Source organism: Triticum urartu, chromosome 2, assembly GCF_003073215.2.
Source record: "Triticum urartu cultivar G1812 chromosome 2, Tu2.1, whole genome shotgun sequence".
NCBI lineage: Eukaryota > Viridiplantae > Streptophyta > Magnoliopsida > Poales > Poaceae > Triticum > Triticum urartu.
In genome coordinates, this window is record NC_053023.1 from 374,413,222 (window position 1) to 374,436,092 (window position 22,871).

Here is a 22,871-nt window from a genome sequence, read left to right on the forward strand (position 1 = left end):
TGATGAACTCCTTGCTCTTGTGCTTCAAAAGATAGTCTCCCCAACACTCAACTCTCTCTCACAGGATTTGGATTTGGTGGAAAGAAGATTTGAGTGGAAAGCAACTTGGGGAAGGCTAGAGATCAAGATTCATATGGTAGGAATTGAATATCTTGGTCTCAACACAAGTGTAGGTGGTTCTCTCTTAGAAAAAGTAAGTTGGAAGTGTAGGTTCATTCTGATGGCTCTCTCCATGAATGAAGAGGTGCTGGAGGGGTATATATAGCCTCCACACAAAATCTAACAGTTACACATAACTTCCCAAACTCGGTGGGACCGAATGGTTAAACTCGGTCGGACCAATTCGGCAAAGCTAGTGACCGTTAGGGTTTTCGGTGGGACCGACATGCAACTCGGTAGGACCGATATGATTAGGGTTAGGGCATAATGTAATCTCGGTGAGAACGATTTTGGTAATAAGCTAACCAGAGAGTTGGTCAGGTAAACTCGGTGGGACCGATCACTCATTTCGGTGAGAACGAAACATTACGAAGGGAAAACAGAGAGTTTACATTGCAATCTCGGTGGGACCGATCACTCATCTCGGTGAGACCTAAACGTTACGAAGGGAAACAGAGAGATTACAACCCCATCTCGGTGAGACCGAGATCCCTATCGGTGAGACCGATTTGCCTAGGGTTTATGGCAGTGGCTATGACATTTGAAACTCGGTGGCGCCGGATAGGAAGAATAGGTGGGGCCGAGTTTGACTTTTCGTTTAGGTCATATGTGGATGTGAGAAAGTAGTTGAGGGTTTTGGAGCATATCACTAAGCATTTTGAGCAAGAACCTCATTAAGCAACACCTCATCCCTCCTTGATAGTATTGGATTTTCCTATAGACTCAATGTGATATTGGATCATTAAAATGGAAAATGTAGAGTCTTGAGCTTTGAGCTTGAGCCAATCCTTTGTCCATTGCATTTTGAGGGGTCCACTTTTCTCATCCATGCCATGCCAATAATTGAGCTTTCCTGAGATATTAATCTTGAAGTAGCATTAGCTCAATGAGCTATATGTTGTTAGGTATTACCAAAACCACCTAGGGATAGTTGCACTTTCAAGTTCTGATGATCCTGAAGATATTGGAAAGGAGCTCGCTATGCTAGTGAAGAAGTTCCAAAAGTTCACTAGGAAGAAAGGCTTCAGAAAGTCTTCACGATCCAGCTCAAGGAATGATGAAGCTTCTACTCATGACTACAAGAAGAGAACATTCCACAAGTGCAAGAAACCTGGGCACTACATCTCTGAGTGTCCGTAGTGGGACAATGAGAACAAGAAGAAGAAGAAGAGCAAGGACTATGATTCTGACGACAAGAAGAAGAATAAATACTCAAAGTCTTCTTTCAAGTCTTCCTCAAAGTCTTCATCACACAAGAAGAGCTCATCTGACAAGGCTCGTGCGTTTGTTGGCAAGCAAATGGATTCAGAGGAGGAGTCTGTTTTTGAGGAGGCGGAGGCGGAGTCTGAGGAGGAGTCTGACTCTGGCATCGCAAGTCTGGCTACAACCTACGTTTCCAAGTCCATCTTCAGCACTGAAGACAATGGTTCCATCACCCACGCTGATGACAAGGACGACTCCGCTCCCACCTATTGCTTCATGGCACGTGGTGCCAAGGTAAACTCACGCAATGCTCACTATCAAACATCTAGTGAAGATGACTCTGATTGTGATTCCAAACCCAGCTAAAAAACACTTGCTAAAATTGCAACTGAACAACAGAAAGCTATGGAACATATTCAAAAACTGTTAGACAAAAGCGATGGCCTGTTGGACGCGGAAATGACTCGATCTCAGTCCTTAATTGAAGACATAAAAAATCTTCATGTTAAGTATGAGGAACTTGAAAGTCATCATGAAACGCTCTCAACAACTCATGAAAAGCTTTCCTATGATTATCTTCAAAGGAAGCAAGAACTTGAGAAATTGAGAGCAATTCATGAAGATCTTCAAAAGGAAAACGAGTAACTTCACGCTCAACAGATCAGTCCCGCTCAGGAAGGATTTGAACCACCATGTCTAAAATGCCTTGAGCATGATAACGCTACTTCTGTTGCTGAGTGTTCTACTGCTGCTACTGTTGCAAAATCTTCAACTGTTGATGTGGTAACTGACCCCTCTGCTGAGGATGCCACTGCTATTGCTGATGAAAATGCTAGGTTGAAGACATTGCTTGAAACAGGGATGTACAAAAGTCTCAAAGGGCATCAGACACTATGTGATGTCCTCAAAAGGCAGATTCTGAACCGTAAACCTAGGAAAGAGGGTGTTGGGTTTGAAAGGAAAATGAATGCTGATGGCTCTTACTGGAAGCTTGAGCAGTACCCCAAAACCACATGGTTTGATGTAAAGGAACCTTCAGTGGATCCATCTACCCTATCTGGCTTCACTTGTGATAATCCTATTGTCATTGATGAATCCTTTGATGCAAACTATAAATTGTTTAAGAATCAGAATGGTGAAGTGTTTGCCAGGTATATTGGTACTAACTGCAGGAATGGGCCACCTATGAAGAAAGTCTGGGTGCCCAAAAGGTGTCTGGAGAATCTTCCTGTGAATGTCGTCAAGACACCACAAGGGAAGAAGACAAAACCCAGACCACATGCTTCATATGGTCCAAAGGCTTCATACAGACAGAGGACTCACCTGAGTCGCACTAACACAAATGTTTTGCAGGGAAATCATACCCATGCCTATGAATATGAGCGTGTTTCATCAAATAGCCATGTTCATAAGACCAAGAACTACTCTGCTTATTCTTATGAGTATTATTGACCTCCTGCAAAACTATTTGCCAGGGCTTCAAAGCCAAAGTTCTCAGATGCTGCACTTAGACTAATTGCTTCGAAGCCACCCCTGAAGATGTGGGTGGCTAAGAAATCTTAACTCTCTTTTGCAGGGAAAGGTCTCTAGCCGAAAATAAAATGCGTCTGAAGCTATTGCTAGGGACCTAAAACATCTTGTGGGGCACAAGATAAAATTCCCAAATGATCTTATTATGTATTTCATTTTTGAGTCGCTTAACATGCATCCTATCAGTTCTAACCTGGGTCTGAGCTTTCATAATTCACTTGCTCGTCAAATGCTTATGCTTCACAATACTCTTCATGAAGCCTATCCCCCTAACTGTTCTGTAGGGTATGACACCAGCTGCTTCAGAATGGATTATCGATAGTGGATGCACTAATCATATGACTGGTGATCAAAGTCTTCTCACGGACTCAACCTTACGTCCATCTGAGAAGACTCACATCACATTTGCTGACACTGGCAAAAGCAAGGTATTGGGTCTAGGTAGAGTTGCAATCTCAAAGGATCAACACATGGATAAAGTGATGCTTGTTGAATCCCTTGGTTTCAACTTAATGTCTGTCTCAATGCTTTGTGATTTGAACATGATTGTGATATTTCGAAAATATCGTTGTGTTGTTCAAATGGAATCTGACAAGTCTCTAGTCTTTGAAGGGTGTCGGAAAGATGATTTGTACATGGTAGATTTCTCAGCAGGACCACAACTTGCCATGTGTCTTCTTGCAAAAGCTTCAGAGTGCTGGCTCTGGCATCGGAGGCTAGGGCATGCTGGCATGAGGAACTTGCATACTCTTGCAAAGAAGAAGCACATCATAGGCATCGAAGGCATCAAGTTCAATAAGGATCACTTATGCGGTCCCTGCGAAGCTGGAAAGATGACGAGGGCCAAGCATCCCTCGACGACAATCATGACAACGACTCAACCCTTCGAATTGCTACACATGGACCTCTTCGGCCCTACTCACTACTCTACTCTAACTACTACTGCTTGTCTCTATGGCTTCGTCATTGTTGATGATTATTCAAGATATACATGGGTACACATAATCCTCTACAAGACTGAAGTGCAGGATGTCTTCAGACGCTTCGCTAATCGAGCCATGAACAACTATGGAGTCAAGATCAAGCACATAAGAAGTGACAATGGCACTGAATTCAAGAACACCGGCTCAACACTTATCTTGATACATTGGGCATCACTCATGAGTTCTCACCTCCGTACACGCCATAGCAGAATGGCATCGTGGAACGCAAGAACAGGACACTCATTGAGATGGCTCAGATGATGCTCGATGAATACAAGACACCAAGAAAGTTCTGGCCTGATGCTATTGATACTGCATGCCATGTCATCAACCGTGTTTATCTTCACAAGCTTCTGAAGAAAACATCCTATGAACTCCTCACTGGTAAGAAGCCAAATGTCAGTTACTTCAGAGTATTTGGTGCTAGGTGCTGGATCAAGGATCCACATCACACTTCAAAATTTGCACCGAAAGCACATGAAGGTTTTATGCTTGGTTACAGAAAGGATTCACACTCCTACAGAGTCTTCAACCTCTTTCACTATAAAGTGGTTGAAACTGTGGATGTGCGGTTCGATGAGACTAACGGCTCACAAAGAGAGCACCTGCCAAATGTGCTAGATGAAATTCCACCTAGTGAATCCATCAAGCTTATGGGAACTGGAGAAATTATACTGTCTGAAGTACAGCCTGAAGAGGAACTTATCATTTCTGCACCTAATCAACCTGAAGACAATGCTCAACCTGAAGACAACCCTTCAAACGATGACAATGATTAGCAAGAGCAAAATCTTCGTCCAATTCATCCTCGTGTTGCAAATGAAGTACAGATTGAGAAGATAATTGATAGCATCAATGCACCTGGTCCACTCACTCGTTCAAGGGCAACACAGTTAGCAAATTTCTGTGGGCACTTTGCATTTGTCTCAATATCTGAACCCAAGAAAGTTGATGAAGCCTTCATGGAACCTGAATGGATTCAAGCCATGCAAGACGAGCTTCAATAGTTCGAGCTGAATAATGTATGGGAACTGGTTAAGCGTCCTGATCCTCGTAAACACAATATCGGCACTAAATGGATATATCGCAACAAGCAAGATGAGCATGGTCAAGTTGTCAGAAACAAGGCTCGTCTCGTTGCTCAAGGATACACTCAAGTTGAAGGAATTGACTTCAATGAAACATTTTCTCCTGTGGCTAAGCTTGAAGCTATTCGCATACTGCTAGCCTACGCAAATCATCATAACATCCTTCTGTATCAAATGGATGTGAAGAGTGCCTTTCTCAATGGCAAGATTGAAGAAGAAGCGTATGTTGCGCAACCACCTGGTTTTGAAGATCCAAAACATCCTGACATGGTTTACAAGCTCAACAAGGCACTGTATGGCCTCAAACAAGCCCCTCGTGCTTGGTATGACACACTCAAAGACTTCCTGAAGAGCAAAGGCTTCAAAACTGGTTCCTTGGATCCCACACTCTTCACGAAGACATATGATGGTGAACTGTTTGTGTGTCAAATATATGTGGATGACATTATCTTCGGCTGCACTAATCAAAAATACAGTGATGAGTTTGGACACATGATACAAGAGCAATATCAGATGTCCATGATGGGTGAGCTGAAGTTCTTCCTTGGTCTTTAAATATGGCAGCAACGCAACGACATCTTCATATCTCAAGAGAAATACCTCAAAGATTTCCTGAAGAAGTTTGGAATGCAAGACTGCAAAGGTTATACGACGCCAATGCCAACCAAAAGTCACCTGGGTCCTGACGCCAATGGTAAAGAGTTCGATCAAAAGGTATACCGCTCCATGATTGGTTCTTTGCTTTATTTGCGTGCATCTAGGCCAGATATCATGCTTAGTGTTTGCATGTGTGCTCGATTCCAAGCGGCACCAAAGGAATCGCATCACTTAGCCGTGAAGCGAATTCTTCGATATTTTGCTTACACCCCAACACTAGGATTATGGTATCCAAAGGGCTCAGAGTTTGATCTAGTTGGATTCTCGGATGCTGATTATGCTGGTGACAAGGTGGATCACAAGTCTACATCACGCACATGTCACTTTCTGGGATGATCACTTGTTTGTTGGTCTTCAAAGAAGCAGAACTGTGTATCTCTCTCCACTGCTGAATCTGAATACATTGCTGCTGGATCTTGCTGCGCTCAGCTTCTATGGAAGAAGCAAACACTCAAAGACTATGGCATCCATCTGAAGCAAGTACCACTCTACTGCGACAATGAAAGCGCCATCAAGATTGCCAACAACCCAGTTCAGCACTCGAAGACAAAGCACATTTAGATCCGTCATCACTTTCTCCGAGATCATGTCATGAAGGAAGATATTGAAATCATTCACGTCAACACTGAAGAGAAACTGGCAGATATCTTCACAAAGCCCTTGGATGAGAAAAGGTTTTGCAAGTTGCGGTGTGAGCTAAATATCTTGGAATCCTCAAATGTCCTGTGATCAGGCACACATCCTAACATTTATGCATGTTGATGACTTAGGTGTGCAACACACGAAGTAACGTATATCTTCAATTAATGAAGACATACACTCTAAGTGTGAATACATTAACGCAAAATTTGACTTCGGAGCGCCATGATAATTGTGCGCCGTGTCTGGGTTTAATACTTCCTATACTGTGGGTAACGCCACCACCAAATTCTTCTGTTTGAAGTGTTTGTCTCATGGCATTACATTTGCTATGTCTTCGCATTCGTTTTGTCTTCAAATTTCAACATGTCCTCATGTTTATCTTCACTATGATTTGGTTGTATTCTGATATGTACATATATTAGTGTTCTGTCCTCTACAGCATTCACTTATAGCTATGTCTTCTCGCTTGAATCTTTTGAAACTAAGTGAATGTGATCGGACCCTAACCTCTCTATGCTTTCTACCTCAAACTCTATCTATCCCAATCATATGCATTCTATTGAAACTGTCGAATGTCTTCTCTGCGTCCTTGTCAGCAGAAGACACAGAGACAAACATTAAATCTGATTTAAATGCTCAATCCTTTTTGCCTGAAACCTCGAGAAGCGATAACGACCACCCGACAATCCAGGCGTGCGTGGGAACATGGAACATCCTCCAATGTGTTGCATGTTCGCCACGTGTCCTTCAGATGTGAACCGCCATGCCGCAGACATCATCTTCTCCGCCGTTGCCGTAGGTGTCCTCCGTTGCCAAGTTAGGGCACGGAAGATTGAACTGCTTGGCCTCATCTTCGACTCCGTCTAGCAGTTCTTAGTGTGGTAAATAAAACCTCTTTTTACAGTCCTTTTGATCCGATAGATTCATCCTTTTCAACCACAAGTGGTTTCTGTCCCTACAAAGTTGGATCTATCATGTTCTGCATCTCATAACATGCCTAGTATATTCACTTATGCTTCACAAAGTAGTTAGATTCCTCACTTGTACTTATTCTTGGATTCGTACAAATCTGGAACCAACTCTCAACATATGAGTGAATGTCTTCGCACTATGAGGTCAATGTCTTCTAAACCGATTTATCTTCAAAATCTTCTGAGAATGCATATGATCTCTTCCCCTTCCCTCGCATCTCTAATGCTGTCACAGGTACATGTCCGTGGGAGAATCCCTTGGTTCTCATAGTCTGCATTCATTTGCAGAGTTCTTATAGCATCACATCAATTCACCCGAAGCTAATTCCTGTCTGACTAGCAGAAGGAAGCCTTTGCATGTTCTGAAGCCATTTAGTCTGAACTTCATGGAGACAGAAAAATCAGTCAGGAAGGGCGGCAGACAACACCGTGAAAACACTGCTAAGGACCTTCCACTGGATCTCTATGAGCTATACATGTCAGATCCAGAAGAGACCTATGGAGAATGCAAGAACCGAATCCAATGGATTCGAAGACATTGGGGAGAGGAATGGTTCAAGTACAGATTTGTCACTGACGAATATGCTGAAAAGAATGCCATCAAGGGCCCCTGGGGAGATATTATATACAAAGGTCTTCAGCCCAAGTGGAAGTCCGAAGCTATTGCTCAGGGCTTCTACCCATGCATGATCCATGGACCTCAGCCTGCTAATGCCGACCCATCCTCTTTGTTGTGGTGTCATGAAGACAATCTCTTTAAGCGCAACTTCCAGTTAGCCAAAACATCTGCCAAAGAGAAGAAGAAGTCGCTTGGGTTAGACTTCAACCCCGGTCCCTCTGCTCCTCGTGCCGACGGGACACGCGATGCTGAACCCAATATTGTTGGGCCCTTATACAACCTTGAAGGTCTCATCACTCACATTCAGGTTCAAGGGGCAGCCGTGGGTCACTCTGCAGATGACGCTGATTCTGACAAAGCGCCTGCACCACCGAAGCATGTGAAGCAAAAGAAACCAAAGGCTTCAAAGCCCTCCTCTGCACTGAAAGTCTCACGGGCGAAGCCTCTGGCAACTGCACCGCCTGAAGCCAGTGTGCAGTCTGAAGATCTCTCTCGCATCTCCAAGTCTGACAAGATGAAGAATCCCATGCAACCAACTGGTCAAGAATTGACCCCTGCTGCCGTTATGAGGAATGAGAACGAAGCCATTGATCTTTCTAGCAACGACGATCTTGGCGATGATGCTCTTGAGCTGCTTATAAAGATCAAGCAAGAGGCGGAAATCTTCAATGATCTTCCCCTCTTTGATGTGGAGATACTGTACAAGTTCATTGATGAGTGGTTCGACAATCCAGACCTCAATTTTGATGATCTTCAACTCCCAATTGGCCTCAGCGTCTCCTTCCATGGAGCCATTGCTCCTGAGCTGGCTCTTGCACAGAGAATTGTTGAGCTAAAGCACAATATTGATTATGAAAAGGCTCAGTTCAAGAAGCACATGGCCAAGCTCAACGTGGAAGACGTCCAAAACTTCAAGGTCATGCTGCATGAGCTCAAGGAGGCGTTCCATAAGAAACGTGAAGAAGCTAAAGGTTCTCAAGAGCGCATGAAACACCTGGCTGCCAAATGTGTTCAAGGCTACAATGAAGCTGAAAAGCGCAAGGCTCTGGGGCGACCTGGCATCGACCCCAGAATGGCTGCCAAGAAGAAGAAGAAGCCTGCTGTGGCCCAACCTGAAGCATCAAGGCAGGAAGAACCTCGCGTTGTCTTCCCGGCCAGTATGACAGGCTCGAAGCCTAAGGTCCCCACAGTGGCTTCGGAGCTCAAGAAAACAAGGGCAGCTGAAGCCGAAGCCCGCAAGCGCAAGACCAAGCACACCACTGACAATGCTCCACCGATGAAAAAGAGAAATACAAAGAAGAAAGATCAGGCTGCTCCCACAGAGCCCCTTGTTGTTGAGCCGATCTCAGTGGCTCGTCCTGCGACTGAACATAGTGAATGCCAGTTGATAGTTCATGAGCCTGCTTCCACAGAGGCTCCAGAAGCTGAATACATTCCAATTGTTGACCCCACCGCAGCTAAAGACATTGGTCATCAAGACATGTTGAAGATGATGAAGTCCTTCCTCAGATCGAACACAATGTGGTATCATCGCCTGTTCTCACGAATAGCAAACTCATCAGCATTGGTCGTCCATTGACGCCAATTGCTCAAGATGACTCATGGGCTGATCACCCACAAGACTCCCCCCGTCAAGAAGAATCACCAAGTACTCCCCCACCTCAAGTCACCACTTCGGTGCTTGAAGATAATGACTTTGTGGCCCAACCAACTCCATCTTCACAAGTGTCGCCAGCGTTCCGCAGGCTTTGCAAAGGACCACGGCCACAGATCACTCTGTCAAGTGTTCCAGAAGGAGAAGAGCGCCAATCCGTTTCACGCCAAGTCTTTCATGAAGCCTCTCCTACCGCGAACATCCCCGAGTCTGAAGCCAAAGCGGCTGAAGATATTCCAGCTGCATCAGCCGATGAACAAGAAGAACCAAGACATGAAGAAGGACATGTTGCTACACCCCCAACCAACCCTGAAGTTGTTCTCGAGGAGAACGTGTCCGACCCTCCAGCTACTCGAGTGGAGGTTGAAAACTTTGAGGAGGCCACTAACACCAACACTGAAGCCAATGACGTTGTCATGGCCGAAGATAATTTGGCGCCTGAAGCTAATGTGGTGCCAGAAGTGAATGCACCTGAAGCCAATGCTGCTCCCGACGCAAATCTGCAGCCAGAAGTCAATGCCACTGCTCCTGTACCGCCTCCACGGCCACACACGCTTGAGCAAGCATTCTATCAAGGCCAACTTATCATCGTCCGTTGGCCCATTCTGGTTCCTCCACCTGCTGTCGGTCCGCAATTTGACTATGATGTGGAGCACAAGCCTCAGGTCTAGAAGCCAAAGCTGCCAAGGTTTCCAGGTACTGCAACTTCACCAGGATCATTTAATCTGAATGGCTTCAAGGCACACAACACATTCTTTGACAGTGCCAAGAACCCCTACACAAGGCCAAGAATCTCATCAGATCGATTCTGGAGTTATCAGCAGCGCAGTTACTATTCCTGCATCTTATACAATCAGGGGCGCATTTTCCCTCATATCCGTCTAGACAGCGAAGCCATGGCTGGCGTGCCTTGCCTAGAAGAAGCCCTTGACTGTTTCAGAGATGCTGGCCTTCTATAGTTTGTGATTGCCAAAGAACATTGGAATGAAGAGCTTCTGCTACAATTTTATGCTACCCTTCACATTCGCGGCTACAACAGGGATCCAAAGACTTGGATCCTTGAGTGGATGACAGGCGATGTACAACATGAAGCTAATGCCCAAGACATCATGGAGCTTACTTCACTGCCCACTCCTGGCGAACATTATGAACCAGGTTGTCAGCTACACCAGAATGCGTTGGAAAGCATCTTCTAGAAGCCAGATCTAAACATGAGCCAAATGCTGAGCATGATGAAGCCACTGCCACAAGACGCTGACTATCCTAAGGAGTTCTTTGTTGAAGACCTAGAGTATCTGCCCTGCACTATTTATCATATTATTAGGCGAACTCTTTGGCCGGTCAAAGGACATTCTCCTGCAGTGAAGCTTAAAGGAGCCAATTTATCTTCACAATGTCGATCGTCAAAGCTTCACCCAGCCCATTGAAGGAGTTCAGGCCGTTTCTCGTGTTTATCCCTTGGCTGGCAATACACGTGCCCCTCGCACCCAAACTGAAGCCACTGCAAGCACCATTGCTCAAAGGCCTTGGAAGCGTTCTCGTGTTCTCAATGATCGAGAGCTTCTGATCGCTCTACATCAGAAACAGGACAAGCATCATGAATGGCTTAAGCGTCAGATGCAAAGCCTCTTGGTGGACGTCAATCGCATTCGCAATCTTGCCACCAAGAATGCCTTTGTTACACATGAAACCTGTCGGAGGTCATGGAAGAGCTTGACATTGCTCAGTGCTGAAGCTGATCTTCAAGACGATGGCTTCACATAGAGATTCAAGTTTGACTCAACTCCTCCAAGGAATGCTCACTTGCGTCAGACTCCCTCACTCGAAGACTCTGACTATTCCTCCTCAGCTGCAACGGTGAATGCCAGAGTCATAGATGATCAAGATGATGTTACCTCACCACCTCCAACTTCAGCGCGTGTCGACACTGCACCACCGAACCTCAATGACGACCCTGCTGCTTCACCTACTCCTCATGGGAACGAGTAGAAGCTCTATGTCTTTAAACCTTTTTGGTCATTACTGACACAAGGGGGAGAAGCATATGAGTTGATAGTCTTCAAGAGGGTCCATATGGGTGGTTGCTATACTTTTGCTACATTTGCCAAGTGCTTACAACTCTCGCTTTTGATACATTTGGTTCGTTTGAGTTGTAACACTTAAACTTGATGGTCGTCTGCTACCTTTTCGTCAACTATGTGATGCGATGATAAATTCCGCATGTGCGACGATAAATTCCGCACGAAGTCATTTTGCAGACGTCCATTTTTTCATTATGGATGTCATTATCTTCGTTATATCCTTTCATGCATGATGAATTGTCTTCATAAGTAGAAGAGGAACTCCGCAAGCACAACCTGCCATGTGCATTTGCATTCAAAAGCAAAATACTTATATGCACATCTTTAGGGGGAGCCTTTCTGCCACTTACGAAGACAATACCTAAATCCTTTACAATTTCACATACTTTTATCCCTGTTGAAAACTTCAACCAGTTTGTCATCAATCACAAAAAGGGGGAGATTGTAAGTGCATCTAGTGCCACCCCTAGTTGGTTTTGGAGTATTGACGACAAACCTGGTTGAGGGACTAATGTGTTTGTGAGAATTGCAGGATAACACAGGTAGTAGTCCCTCACTGATTCGGTTTACCTACTGGAGATGACCCCTAAAAATGTACGAAGACATTGAAGACAAAGGTGGTATGTGAAGATATTCACATTGAAGACTATGACAAGAGAAGACATCGCGTGAAGACTATGAAGCGCGAAGACTTAGTTGTTTCGTTGTTTCCTTTTCTTCTTTGTTGAGTTATAGGAACCACCGTACTGTTAAGTGGGGTCCCAGTGAACAAAGTCAGAGTGACTGAAGTGATGCTTAACCAAAATCCTATGTCTTCGAGCGAAGACAATGAGGGCAAACCTTATCTAGAGCTGGATGAGTCAGCTTTACTTGTAGCCCAAGTAAAGTTGCCGCGTGTGTTTGAAATCTGACCGTTGGAACACGTGTCAGTTCCTTAGTGACCCAGGGTCATTTCGGACAAATCAGGTCGGGTTGCCTAGTGGCTATAAATAGCCCACCCCCTACACCATAAATTGGTGGCTGCTCAGAGTTAGTGCACGCCTTTGTTCATTTGAGAGCAACCCACCTCTGAAGCCTTTGAGAGAGAAATCCTTGCGAGGACAAATCCCTAAACACCAGAGACAAAGAGTGTTAGGCATCACTGAAGTCTTCCTGTCTGTGTGATCTAAAGAATTGTTACACTTGAGGACTGTGAATCCTCCAGCCGGTTAGGCGCCGCGTTCTGAGCGTCCAAGAGTCATTGTGGATCGCCGGTGAACGGAGTCTCTGAAGGTTTGGAAGTCTACCTTGAAGACTTACCTGAGTGATTGGGCTAGGACTAGGTGTCCTTAGCTCAAGGGGAATGAGGTGAAGACGCGGTCTTCTGAGTTGAATCTCAGCCTCCCTAACCAGACGTACAGTTGTTACAACAACTGGAACTGGCCCAACAAATCCTTGTCTTCAACAAGCAACTGGTTCCGTACATTCCTTCTCTTTATTTACACTTGGTCCTTGTGAAGTCATTGCCTGCTTGCATTATCTATTTGTCTTCACTGAGTGACTATTTGTTCTGATTGGCTTCATACAATCTTCCATCCTGATCCATACTACCTAGCCGCTATTAGTCTTCGTGCTTTCACTTCATTGCATACTTGACTATGGCTTGCCTAGTGTAGTCCACCCTCCGCTGCATGTTAATAGGTTCATTTCTATCGTTTGTATTCGAAACTTCCATGTCTTGAAGACTTTCATAAAAATCACCTATTCACCCCCTCTAGTCGATAACTAACACTTTCACCAGTGTATCTAATTTGTTGTCTGCTTGTGCTTTATTATCATAGTGGCGAACTTTGATGCCAGTGGATGTAATATGCCATAATTTCTTTATTGTATAGTCTAGGTTTTTTCTTATTCATGATGTTGCAGTTATTTTACTGTATATATATCATGTCTTCATAGTAAACCGGCAAAACCATAAAATTACGGTACATAATCGGGCCGTCATGCAAATCACTATGTATTATCCGCATCATGGGCCAGTCATCTTGGTCCGTTAACAGGCCTAAATGTAAACTGGTCCACTAGTAGATTCGGGCCTTTAATAGGCTGAGTGAACCGCCCGCCCTATGTTCGCAATAAAACTCAATGGGCTTTTAGGAGGCTGAAAAGTAGGTTGGGCCTAAAACGTGTCGAACAACTCACGGGCCAGCAGCAGGCCGAAATAGACCGCGGCCCATGATTGTGCCAATCACATCACATGCTGTTAACACGCCAAAATTGTCTCGGTCCTTGTTTGGCCCAATTATATTATCAGATGTAAGCAGGCTGGATGCAAACCAGGCCGTAGTTAGGCCCAACTATACAACGAGCTTTTAACAGGCCGGAATAAATATAGGGCCGAAATGTTAAACGAGCCTCTAGCAGGACGAAACTAATATCAGGACGAATTACTAAATGGGCCTTTAGCAAGTGGGCCCAAAAGCATAGCGTCCAGTTGACGGGCCGAATCTGATATGGGCCTTAATTTAGCCCAAATCCTCTTAAAGGGCCGGATCTGATCTGGGCCGTAATTTGGCCCAGAACATGGTAGGCTTTTAACGGGCCGGATCTCATATGGGCCTTTATTAGGCTCGGAACGTGGCAGGCTGTTAATGGACCAGATCAAATATGGGTCGGCATTTGGCCCAAAACATGGCAGCCTATTAACGGGCTGGCCCACTAGTGTCCTCAAAATCTTGTGGGCCTTTAGCTGGGCCAACCCATTATGGTCAGCGAAATCTCGTGGGCCTTTAGCTGGGCCAACCCATTATGGTCAGCGAAATCTCGTGGGCCTTTAGCTGGGTCGGCCCATTATGGTCCGCAAAATCTTGTGGGCCTTTAGTTGGACGGCCCATTTAATCTTTATGGGCCACTTTTGGGCCCGTCCACGTGTCAACATATCATAGGCGCATCTCGCCCATTGGATGAGTGACACCTGTGCCAACGCGGAGCTGACACGTGGTTCCGTCAACCAATGAGAATTTTATACGTGGAAAATCAGCATTGGTCGTGGCTGTTAGCAGGTTATCGGATCCAAAACTTGACCCAATAGCTTAGCGGCAACCCATTACGGTGGATGCCACGTGTCGATCACCCTTGACAAAAGCACTTCCATGACGTGGCATTTATCGTCATGGAAGTGAACTCTTCCGTGACGATAATTTTGGTAATGTCATGGAACACTTCTATGACAGCACAGGTATGACTATCTTGATTTTTCATAAATTCGTCATGGATGTACATGCATAATAGAAAACGTCACCTACAGTGACAAACACGTATCATCACGAAAGTGTATTTTTTTGTAGTGCTTGCTAACCAGATCCTCTACATCAGCATGAGCCGTCAGCCAATACAACCCATGACGAAAAGCCTTAGGCACGAGAGACTTAGAGCCGGCATGATGGCCACAATCCCCTTCATGAATCTCTCATAAAATCTCACACCCTCCTCTGGAGAAATACAATGCCGAAACACCCCTGTAACACTGCATCTGTGCAACTCACCATTGACAATAGTCATCGACTTAGACCGCCGGGTTATCTGCCTGGCCAATATTTCATCTTCAGGTAACTCACCCCGGGACATATAAACCAAATATGGAATTGTCCAGTCAGGACTAACATGAAGATCCGCCACAAATTGTGCCTCCAGGTCAGGGATAGCAAGATCCTCCTCCATAGGCCATTTAACTGAAGGGTTATTCAAAATATCAAGGAAAACATTAGGTGGTACCGGCTTACGTTGGGACCCATCCGGCTTAAAGCATCAGCCGCCTCATTTTTCCTATGATCAACATGTTCCAGTTGATAACCCTTGAAATGACCAGCAATAGCATCAACCGCCCGACGATAAGCCGCCATGAGCAGGTCTTTGGAATCCCAAGTTCCTGAAACTTGCCGAGCCACCAAATCCGAGTCACCAAAGCACCTCACTCGGCTTAGATTCATCTCTTTAGCCATCCGAAGACCATGGAGCAAGGCCTCATACTCGGCTACATTGGTAGTACAAGGAAACATTAGCCTTAAAACATAACAAACCTTATCACCTCGTGGGGAAGTCAAAATAACTCCAGCCCCCGAGCCTTTCAATTGCCTAGACCCATCAAAATGAATAGTCCAATATGTGTTATTAGGCTTTTCCTCAAGCATTTGCAGCTCTGTCCAATCATTGATAAAATCCACAAGTGCTTGAGACTTGATAGCTGTCTAAGGCATATATTTCAAACCATGGTGTCCAAGCTCAATGGCCCACTTGGCCACCCGGCATGTGGCTTCTCTGTTTTGAATAATATCCCGTAAAGGAGAAGAACTGACCACAGTGATGGGATGACCAAGGAAATATTGTTTCAACTTACGACTTGCCATGAATACTTGATAAGCTTCTGCCAATGTGGGTACCTCTTCTTAGACTCAATGAGCACCTCACTGACATAGTAAACCGGCCTCTGAATCGGATATTCCTTGCCTGATTCCTTTCTTTCCACAACAACTACTACAGTCACAGCTCTACGGTTAGCACCACATATAAAAGCAAGTGCTCCTTATCAATGTGGTTTGCAAGGACTGGCGGCTCAGCCAACTGCTTTTTCAGTGCCTCAAACGCCTGATTAGCAGCATCACTCCATACAAAGTGATCTATTTTCTTCATCATCTGGTATAAAGGGATAGCCATCTCTCTCAGGCGTCTTATAAACCGGTTCAAAGCCGCAATACGACCCGCCAAATGCTGGACATCATTGATACATGCCGGCTTAGCCAAAGAAGTGACAGCCTTGATTTTCTCCAGGTTAGCTTCAATGCCTCTCTCAAAAACCAAAAATCCCAATAGCTTGCCGGCTGGTACACCGTAAACACACTTGGCCGGGTTAAGCTTCATTTTGTAGACCCGGAGGTTGTCAAAGGTCTCCTTCAAATCATCTAACAAGGTTTCCTTCTTCCTGGATTTCACAACGATATCATCCACATAAGCATGAACATTGCGTCCAATCTGGTTGTGAAGGAAATTCTGAACACAACGCTGATAAGTCTCCTGGGCACTCTTGATCCTAAAGGGCATATACACATAGAAGAAGGATCCAAAAGGAGTGATAAAGGCTATCTTATCCTAGTCCTAACTGCCATATTGATCTTATGATAACCAGAATAATCATCTACAAAACTCAAACGCTCACAACCCGCTGTAGCATCAATAATCTGATCAATACGAGGGAGAGAAAAAGGATCAGTCAGACAGTCTTTGTTAAGGTTTGTGTAATCCACACACATACGCCAAGTGTCGTTCTTCTTAAGTACCAGCACCGGGTTAGCCAACCACTCAGGATGAAATACTTCAATAATAAACCCAGCCGCCAAGAGCCGAGCTAATTCTTCACCAATGGCCTTGCACCTCTCTTCATTAAAACGGCAAAGGAATTGCTTGACCAGTTTAAACTTTGGATCAACATTGAGAGTGTGCTCAGCGAGTTCCCTCGGTACACCTGGCATATCTGAAGGCTTCCATGCAAAGATGTCCCGGTTCTCATGGATGAACTTGATGAGCGCGCTTTCCTATTTCGGATCCATATTGGCACTGATGCTGAACTGTTTGGATGAGTCACCAGGAACAAAGTCAACCTTCTTGGTGTCATCTGCTGACTTAAACTTCAACAAAGGGTCATGCTTTGTCGTTGGCTTTTTCAAGGGGGTCATCTCCGCTGGGTCAACATTATCTTTGTAGAACTTCAATTCCTCTATTGCACAAACAGATTCAGTGTAAGTAGTGTTGCCCTCTTCACACACCAAAGCTATCTTCCCGTTGCCATGTACTGTGATGGTACCCTTCCGACCCGACATTTTAAGCTGTAGATAAACATAACAAGGCTGTGCCATAAATTTAGCATAAGCCGACCATCCAAACAGGGTGTGATAAGGGCTCTTAATCTTGACCACCTCAAAGGTCAACGTTTCGGCTCTATGTAAGACAGAAAGTATGTCTAGAGGGGAGTGATTAGACTACTTGACCAAATAAACATCTAGCCTTTTCCCAATATTAAGTCTTGGCAGATTTTAGCAACTTAGCACAAGTCAAGCAATCAACCTCGACATGCAAGTCTAAGAGGATAGTAGCGAAATGTAAAACATTTTCATATGAACGTCAAGGGAGGAGTTTGGAGGGAGAAAACGCAATGTAGACATGGAGATTTTTGGCGTGGTTCCGATAGGTGGTGCTATCGTACATCCACGTTGCTGGAGACTTCAACCCACGAAGGGTAACGGCTGCACGAGTCCACGGAGGGCTCCACCCACGAAGGGTCCACGAAGAAGCAACCTTGTCTATCCCACCATGGCCATCGCCCACGAAGGCCTGCCTCACTAGGGTAGATCTTCATGAAGAAGGCGATCTCCTTGCCGTACAAACTCCTTGGTTCAACTCCACAATCTTGTCGGACGCTCCCAAATGACACCTAACCAATCTAGGAGACACCACTCTCCAAAAGGTAATGAATGGTGTGTTGATGATGAACTCCTTGCTCTTGTGCTTCAAATGATAGTCTCCCCAATACTCAACTCTCTCACTCAGATTTGGATTTGGTTGGAAGATGATTTGAGTGGAAAGCAACTTCGGGAAGGCTAGAGATCAAGATTCTTGTGGTTGGAATGGAATATCTTGGTCTCAACACATGAGTAGGTGGTTCTCTTTGAGAAAATGTATGCTGGAAGTGTAGGCACATTCTGATGGTTCTCTCCACAAATGGAGGATTGGTGGAGGGGTATATATAGCCTCCACACAAATTCTAACCATTACACATAATTTAACAAACTCGGTGAGACCAAATCATGAAACTCGGTCAGACCGATTTAGTTCAAAATGTGGAAGTTAGGATTTTCGGTGGGAACGACATGTCAACTCGGTGGGTCCGATTTCATTAGGGTCAGGGAATAACGTAATCTCAGTGAGACCGATCACATAAACTCGGTAGGACCGATTTCTATAATAGGCAAATAGAGAGTTGTTCGGGCAAACTCGGTGGGACCGAATCGCTCATTTCGGTGAGATCGAAACATTACAAAAGGGAAACAGAGAATTTGCATTGCGAACTCGGTGGGACCGATCACTCATCTCGGTTGGACCGAAACATTACGAAGGGAAACAAAGAGTTTGCAATCCCATCTCGGTGAGACCGAGATCCCTATCGGTGAAACCGAAGTGACTAGGGTTTCTGGCAGTGTCTATGTCAAATGAACTCGGTGACGCCGGATAGATAATTTCGGTGGGGCCGAGTTTGACTTTTGGTTTGGGGAATATGTGGATATGAGAAAGTGGTTGAGGGCTTTTGGAGCATATCACTAAGCAAATTGAGCAAGCAAGCCATTACGCAACACCTCATCCCCTTTTAAAAGTATTGGCTTTTCCTATGGACTCAATGTGATCTTGGATCACTAAAATGAAAATGTAGAGTCTTGAGCTTGAGCCAATATGTGTCCTTAGCATTTTGAGGGGTCCACATTCCTAATCCATGCCATGCCATTGACTAAACTTTCTGAAATGATCATCTTGAAATAGCATTAGTTCAATGAGATATATGTTGTTAGGAATTACCAAAACCACCCAGGGATTGTTGCACTTTCAATCTCCCCCTTTTTGGTAATTGATGACAAATATAGATCAAAACTTCGACAAATGATAATAAGATTGAAATGCATCGTCGCTTTGAGAAGTATGTGATAATCAAGAGCTCCCCCTAAATTTGTGCATTATTTAAAATTTTCTTTTGAATGCAAATGCACAATCAATTAGGATCATGGGTTATTCTTCCATGTCACATACATCTTGGTGGAGCGCTCAAAATTATAGAAAGTAAAAACATTCACTCATCACCAAGCAAAGTGAATGGTCATACAAGAGATATAAAAGATAACATCATTCAAGCACAAGCATTAATGTAGGATATGATCAAACACATGATCATACAAGTATCTCACATAGACATAAAGTATTAAGAAAGCACACAAAAGTATCAACCAAATAGCAAGACTCTCTCTCGAAGCCTGTGATCTATACACTTCTCCCACGTTGGCAACAAGTTACCAAAAAGTTTGAAAATGCATAGTGCTATGCGTGTCTCTAGGCTTGATTTTTGGGAGGTGGTGTTGAGAGGACTCCAAGGACGAAAGCATCTGTAGAAGTTGTTGGAGCTGGTGGAGTGGCAACTGGAGGTGGCACTGAAGCTGTGGCTGCTGGTGCTGATGTGGTAGATCTAGTGCCAGCCATGGGCACTGCAGCAGACCTCTGACCTCTGGGCACTCTCTAAAAGGCATCTGTGGTACCCTGCCCTTTCCTCTCCTTAGCTTCTTCTTGGAGCTGCTCAACAACAGTCTGCATCTCTGTCACTTTAAGATCAAGATCCTAGAACTTGGTTGCAATTATCCTCTCCAAGCTCTCCTAATTTTGAGTCAGGGTGGCCAAGCCCTTCTCAATGCTCAAAGTTTCTTGAATCAGATAAGCAGGCTGATCTTGTTTTGACTTTAGGAACACTTGAGATGCCTCTTCAACACTTGGCATCTTTGCAGCCTTCTCAGCCTTTGCCTTCTCTCTCTTTTCTTGGGCTTGCATAGATGTAGGATCTTCTTCATTCATGACAACCGTGTTGTCCTCAAAATCTGGTCTCAAAGGTAGATGATCCTTATCCAAAAGATAAGTGCCATTGCCCATCTTGGAGTTGATGAGCACCTGAATATGTGGAGCATACCCACAAGATCTCTTCTGATTTGCAACTGTCCTCTTGATTGCTTCCACGATCAGGCTCATGACTTTAAACTTTTGGGGCACATTAAACAGTTGTAGCAAGTTAATTGAATGGCCTCTGATCATCTTGTGATCTCCAGATTTTGGCAACAAAGTATCCCTCAGAATGGTGTTGATTGTAGCTAATCCAGACAACAAATAGTGAACAGACCCAAGCTTATGAGTTTCCAAAGCTTTGTCTGGAATTTCCTTGTATATATTGGCCATTGAGTTGTGGTCTTTCTTCTTGGCATAGACATCCAAGTCATCTTCATGTTCTTTAGTGGCATTGATCAATTTGGCCCACTCATCAACAGTAGATTGGTGATACGTCTCCAACATATCTATAATTTTTGATTGTTCCATGCTATTATATTATCAACCTTGGATGTTTTATATGCATTTATATGCTATTTTATATGATTTTTGGGACTAACCTATTAACCTAGAGCCCAGTGCCAGTTTTTGTTTTTTCCTTGTTTTTGAGTATCATAGAAAAGGAAAACCAAACGGAGTCCAATTGACCTGAAATTACACGGAGACTATTTTTGGACCAGAAGAAGCCCATGGAGTATCAGAGATGGGCCAGAAGAGTCCCGGGGCATCCACGAGGGTGGGGGCGCGCCCTACCCCCTGGGTGCGCCCCCTACCTCGTGGCCGCCTCGGAGACCCCCCCTGACTTGTTCCCGACGCCAACATCTCTTATATATACCCAAACTTCCAGAACATAACCTAGATCAGGAGCTCCGCTGCTGCAAGCTTCTGTAGCCACCGAAAACCAATCTAGACCCATTACGGCACCCTGCCGGAGGGTGGGAATCCCTCTTCGGTGGCCATCTTCATCATCCCGACGCTCTCCATGACGAGGAGGGAGTAGTTCACCCTCGGGGCTCAGGGTATGTACCAGTAGGTATGTGTTTGATCTCTCTCTCTCTCTCTCTCTCGTGTTCTTGATTTGGCACGATCTTGATGTACCACGAGCTTTGCTATTCTAGTTGGATCTTATGATGTTTCTTCCCCTCTACTCTCTTGTAATGGATTGAGTTTTCCCTTTGAAGTTATGTTCTCGGATTGAGTCTTTAAGGATTTGAGAACACTTGATGTATGTCTTGCATGTGCTTATCTGTGGTGACAATGGGATATTCACGTGATCCACTTGATGTATGTTTTGGTGATCAACTTGCAAGTTCCGTGACCTTGTGAACTTATGCATAGGGGTTGGCACACGTTTTCGTCTTGACTCTCCGGTGGAAACTTTGGGGCACTCTTTGAAGTTCTTTGTGTTGGTTGAATAGATCAATATGAGATTGTGTGATGCATATCGTATAATCATACCCACGGATACTTGAGGTGACATTGGAGTATCTAGGTGACATTAGGGTTGATTTGTGTCTTAAGGTGTTATTCTAGTACGAACTCTAGGATAGATCAAACGGAAAGAATAGCTTCGTGTTATTTTACTATGGACTCTTGAATAGATCAATCAGAAAGAATAACTTTGAGGTGGTTTCGTACCCTACAATAATCTCTTCATTTGTTGTCCGCTATTAGTGACTTTGGAGTGACTCTTTGTTGCATATTGAGGGATAGTTATATGATCTAGTTATGTTATTTTTGTTGAGAGAACTTGCACTAGTGAAAGTATGAACCCTAGGCCTTGTTTCCTAGCATTGCAATACCGTTTACGCTCACTTTTACCAGTTGCTACCTTGCTGCTGTTATATTTTCATATTACAAAAACCTATATCTACCATCCATATTGCACTTGTATCACCATCTCTTCGTCAAACTAGTGCACCTATACAATTTACCATTGTATTGGGTGTGTTGGGGACACTAGAGACTCTTTGTTATTTGGTTGCAGGGTTGTTTGAGAGAGACCATCTTCATCCTACGCCTCCCATGGATTGATAAACCTTAGGTCATCCACTTGAGGGAAATTTTCTACTATACTACAAACATCTGCACTTGGAGGCCCAACAATGTCTACAAGAAGAAGGTTGTGTAGTAGACATCAAGCTCTTTTCTGGCGCCGTTGCCGGGGAGGTTAGCGCTTGAAGGTATATCTTTAGATCTTGCAATAGAATCTTTTAGTTACTTTTTTTATCACTAGTTTAGCTTATAAAATAAAATTACAAAAAAATGGAATTGAGGGTACCTCATATGCTTCATCTTTTTAATACCTTTCGTGAAAATAAGGATTCCGATAATTGTGCCAAAGTGTTAGAAGAAGAATGCATTAAAATGTTTGGCACTAAATCTTTGAATGATGAGCATGATTACAATGTTGTTAGTATGAATTCTTTGAATACCCATGATGCTAATTATATGCAAAGCCACAAGCTTGGGGATGCTATGTTTGATGAAGATGATATTTTCTCTCCCCCAAGTTTTGATGAGAAAATTTATTATGATGAAAGCATTCCACCTATCTATGATGATTCTTGTGATGACATGTATGCTATAAAGAATAATGATATCCATGAAACTTGTCATCTTG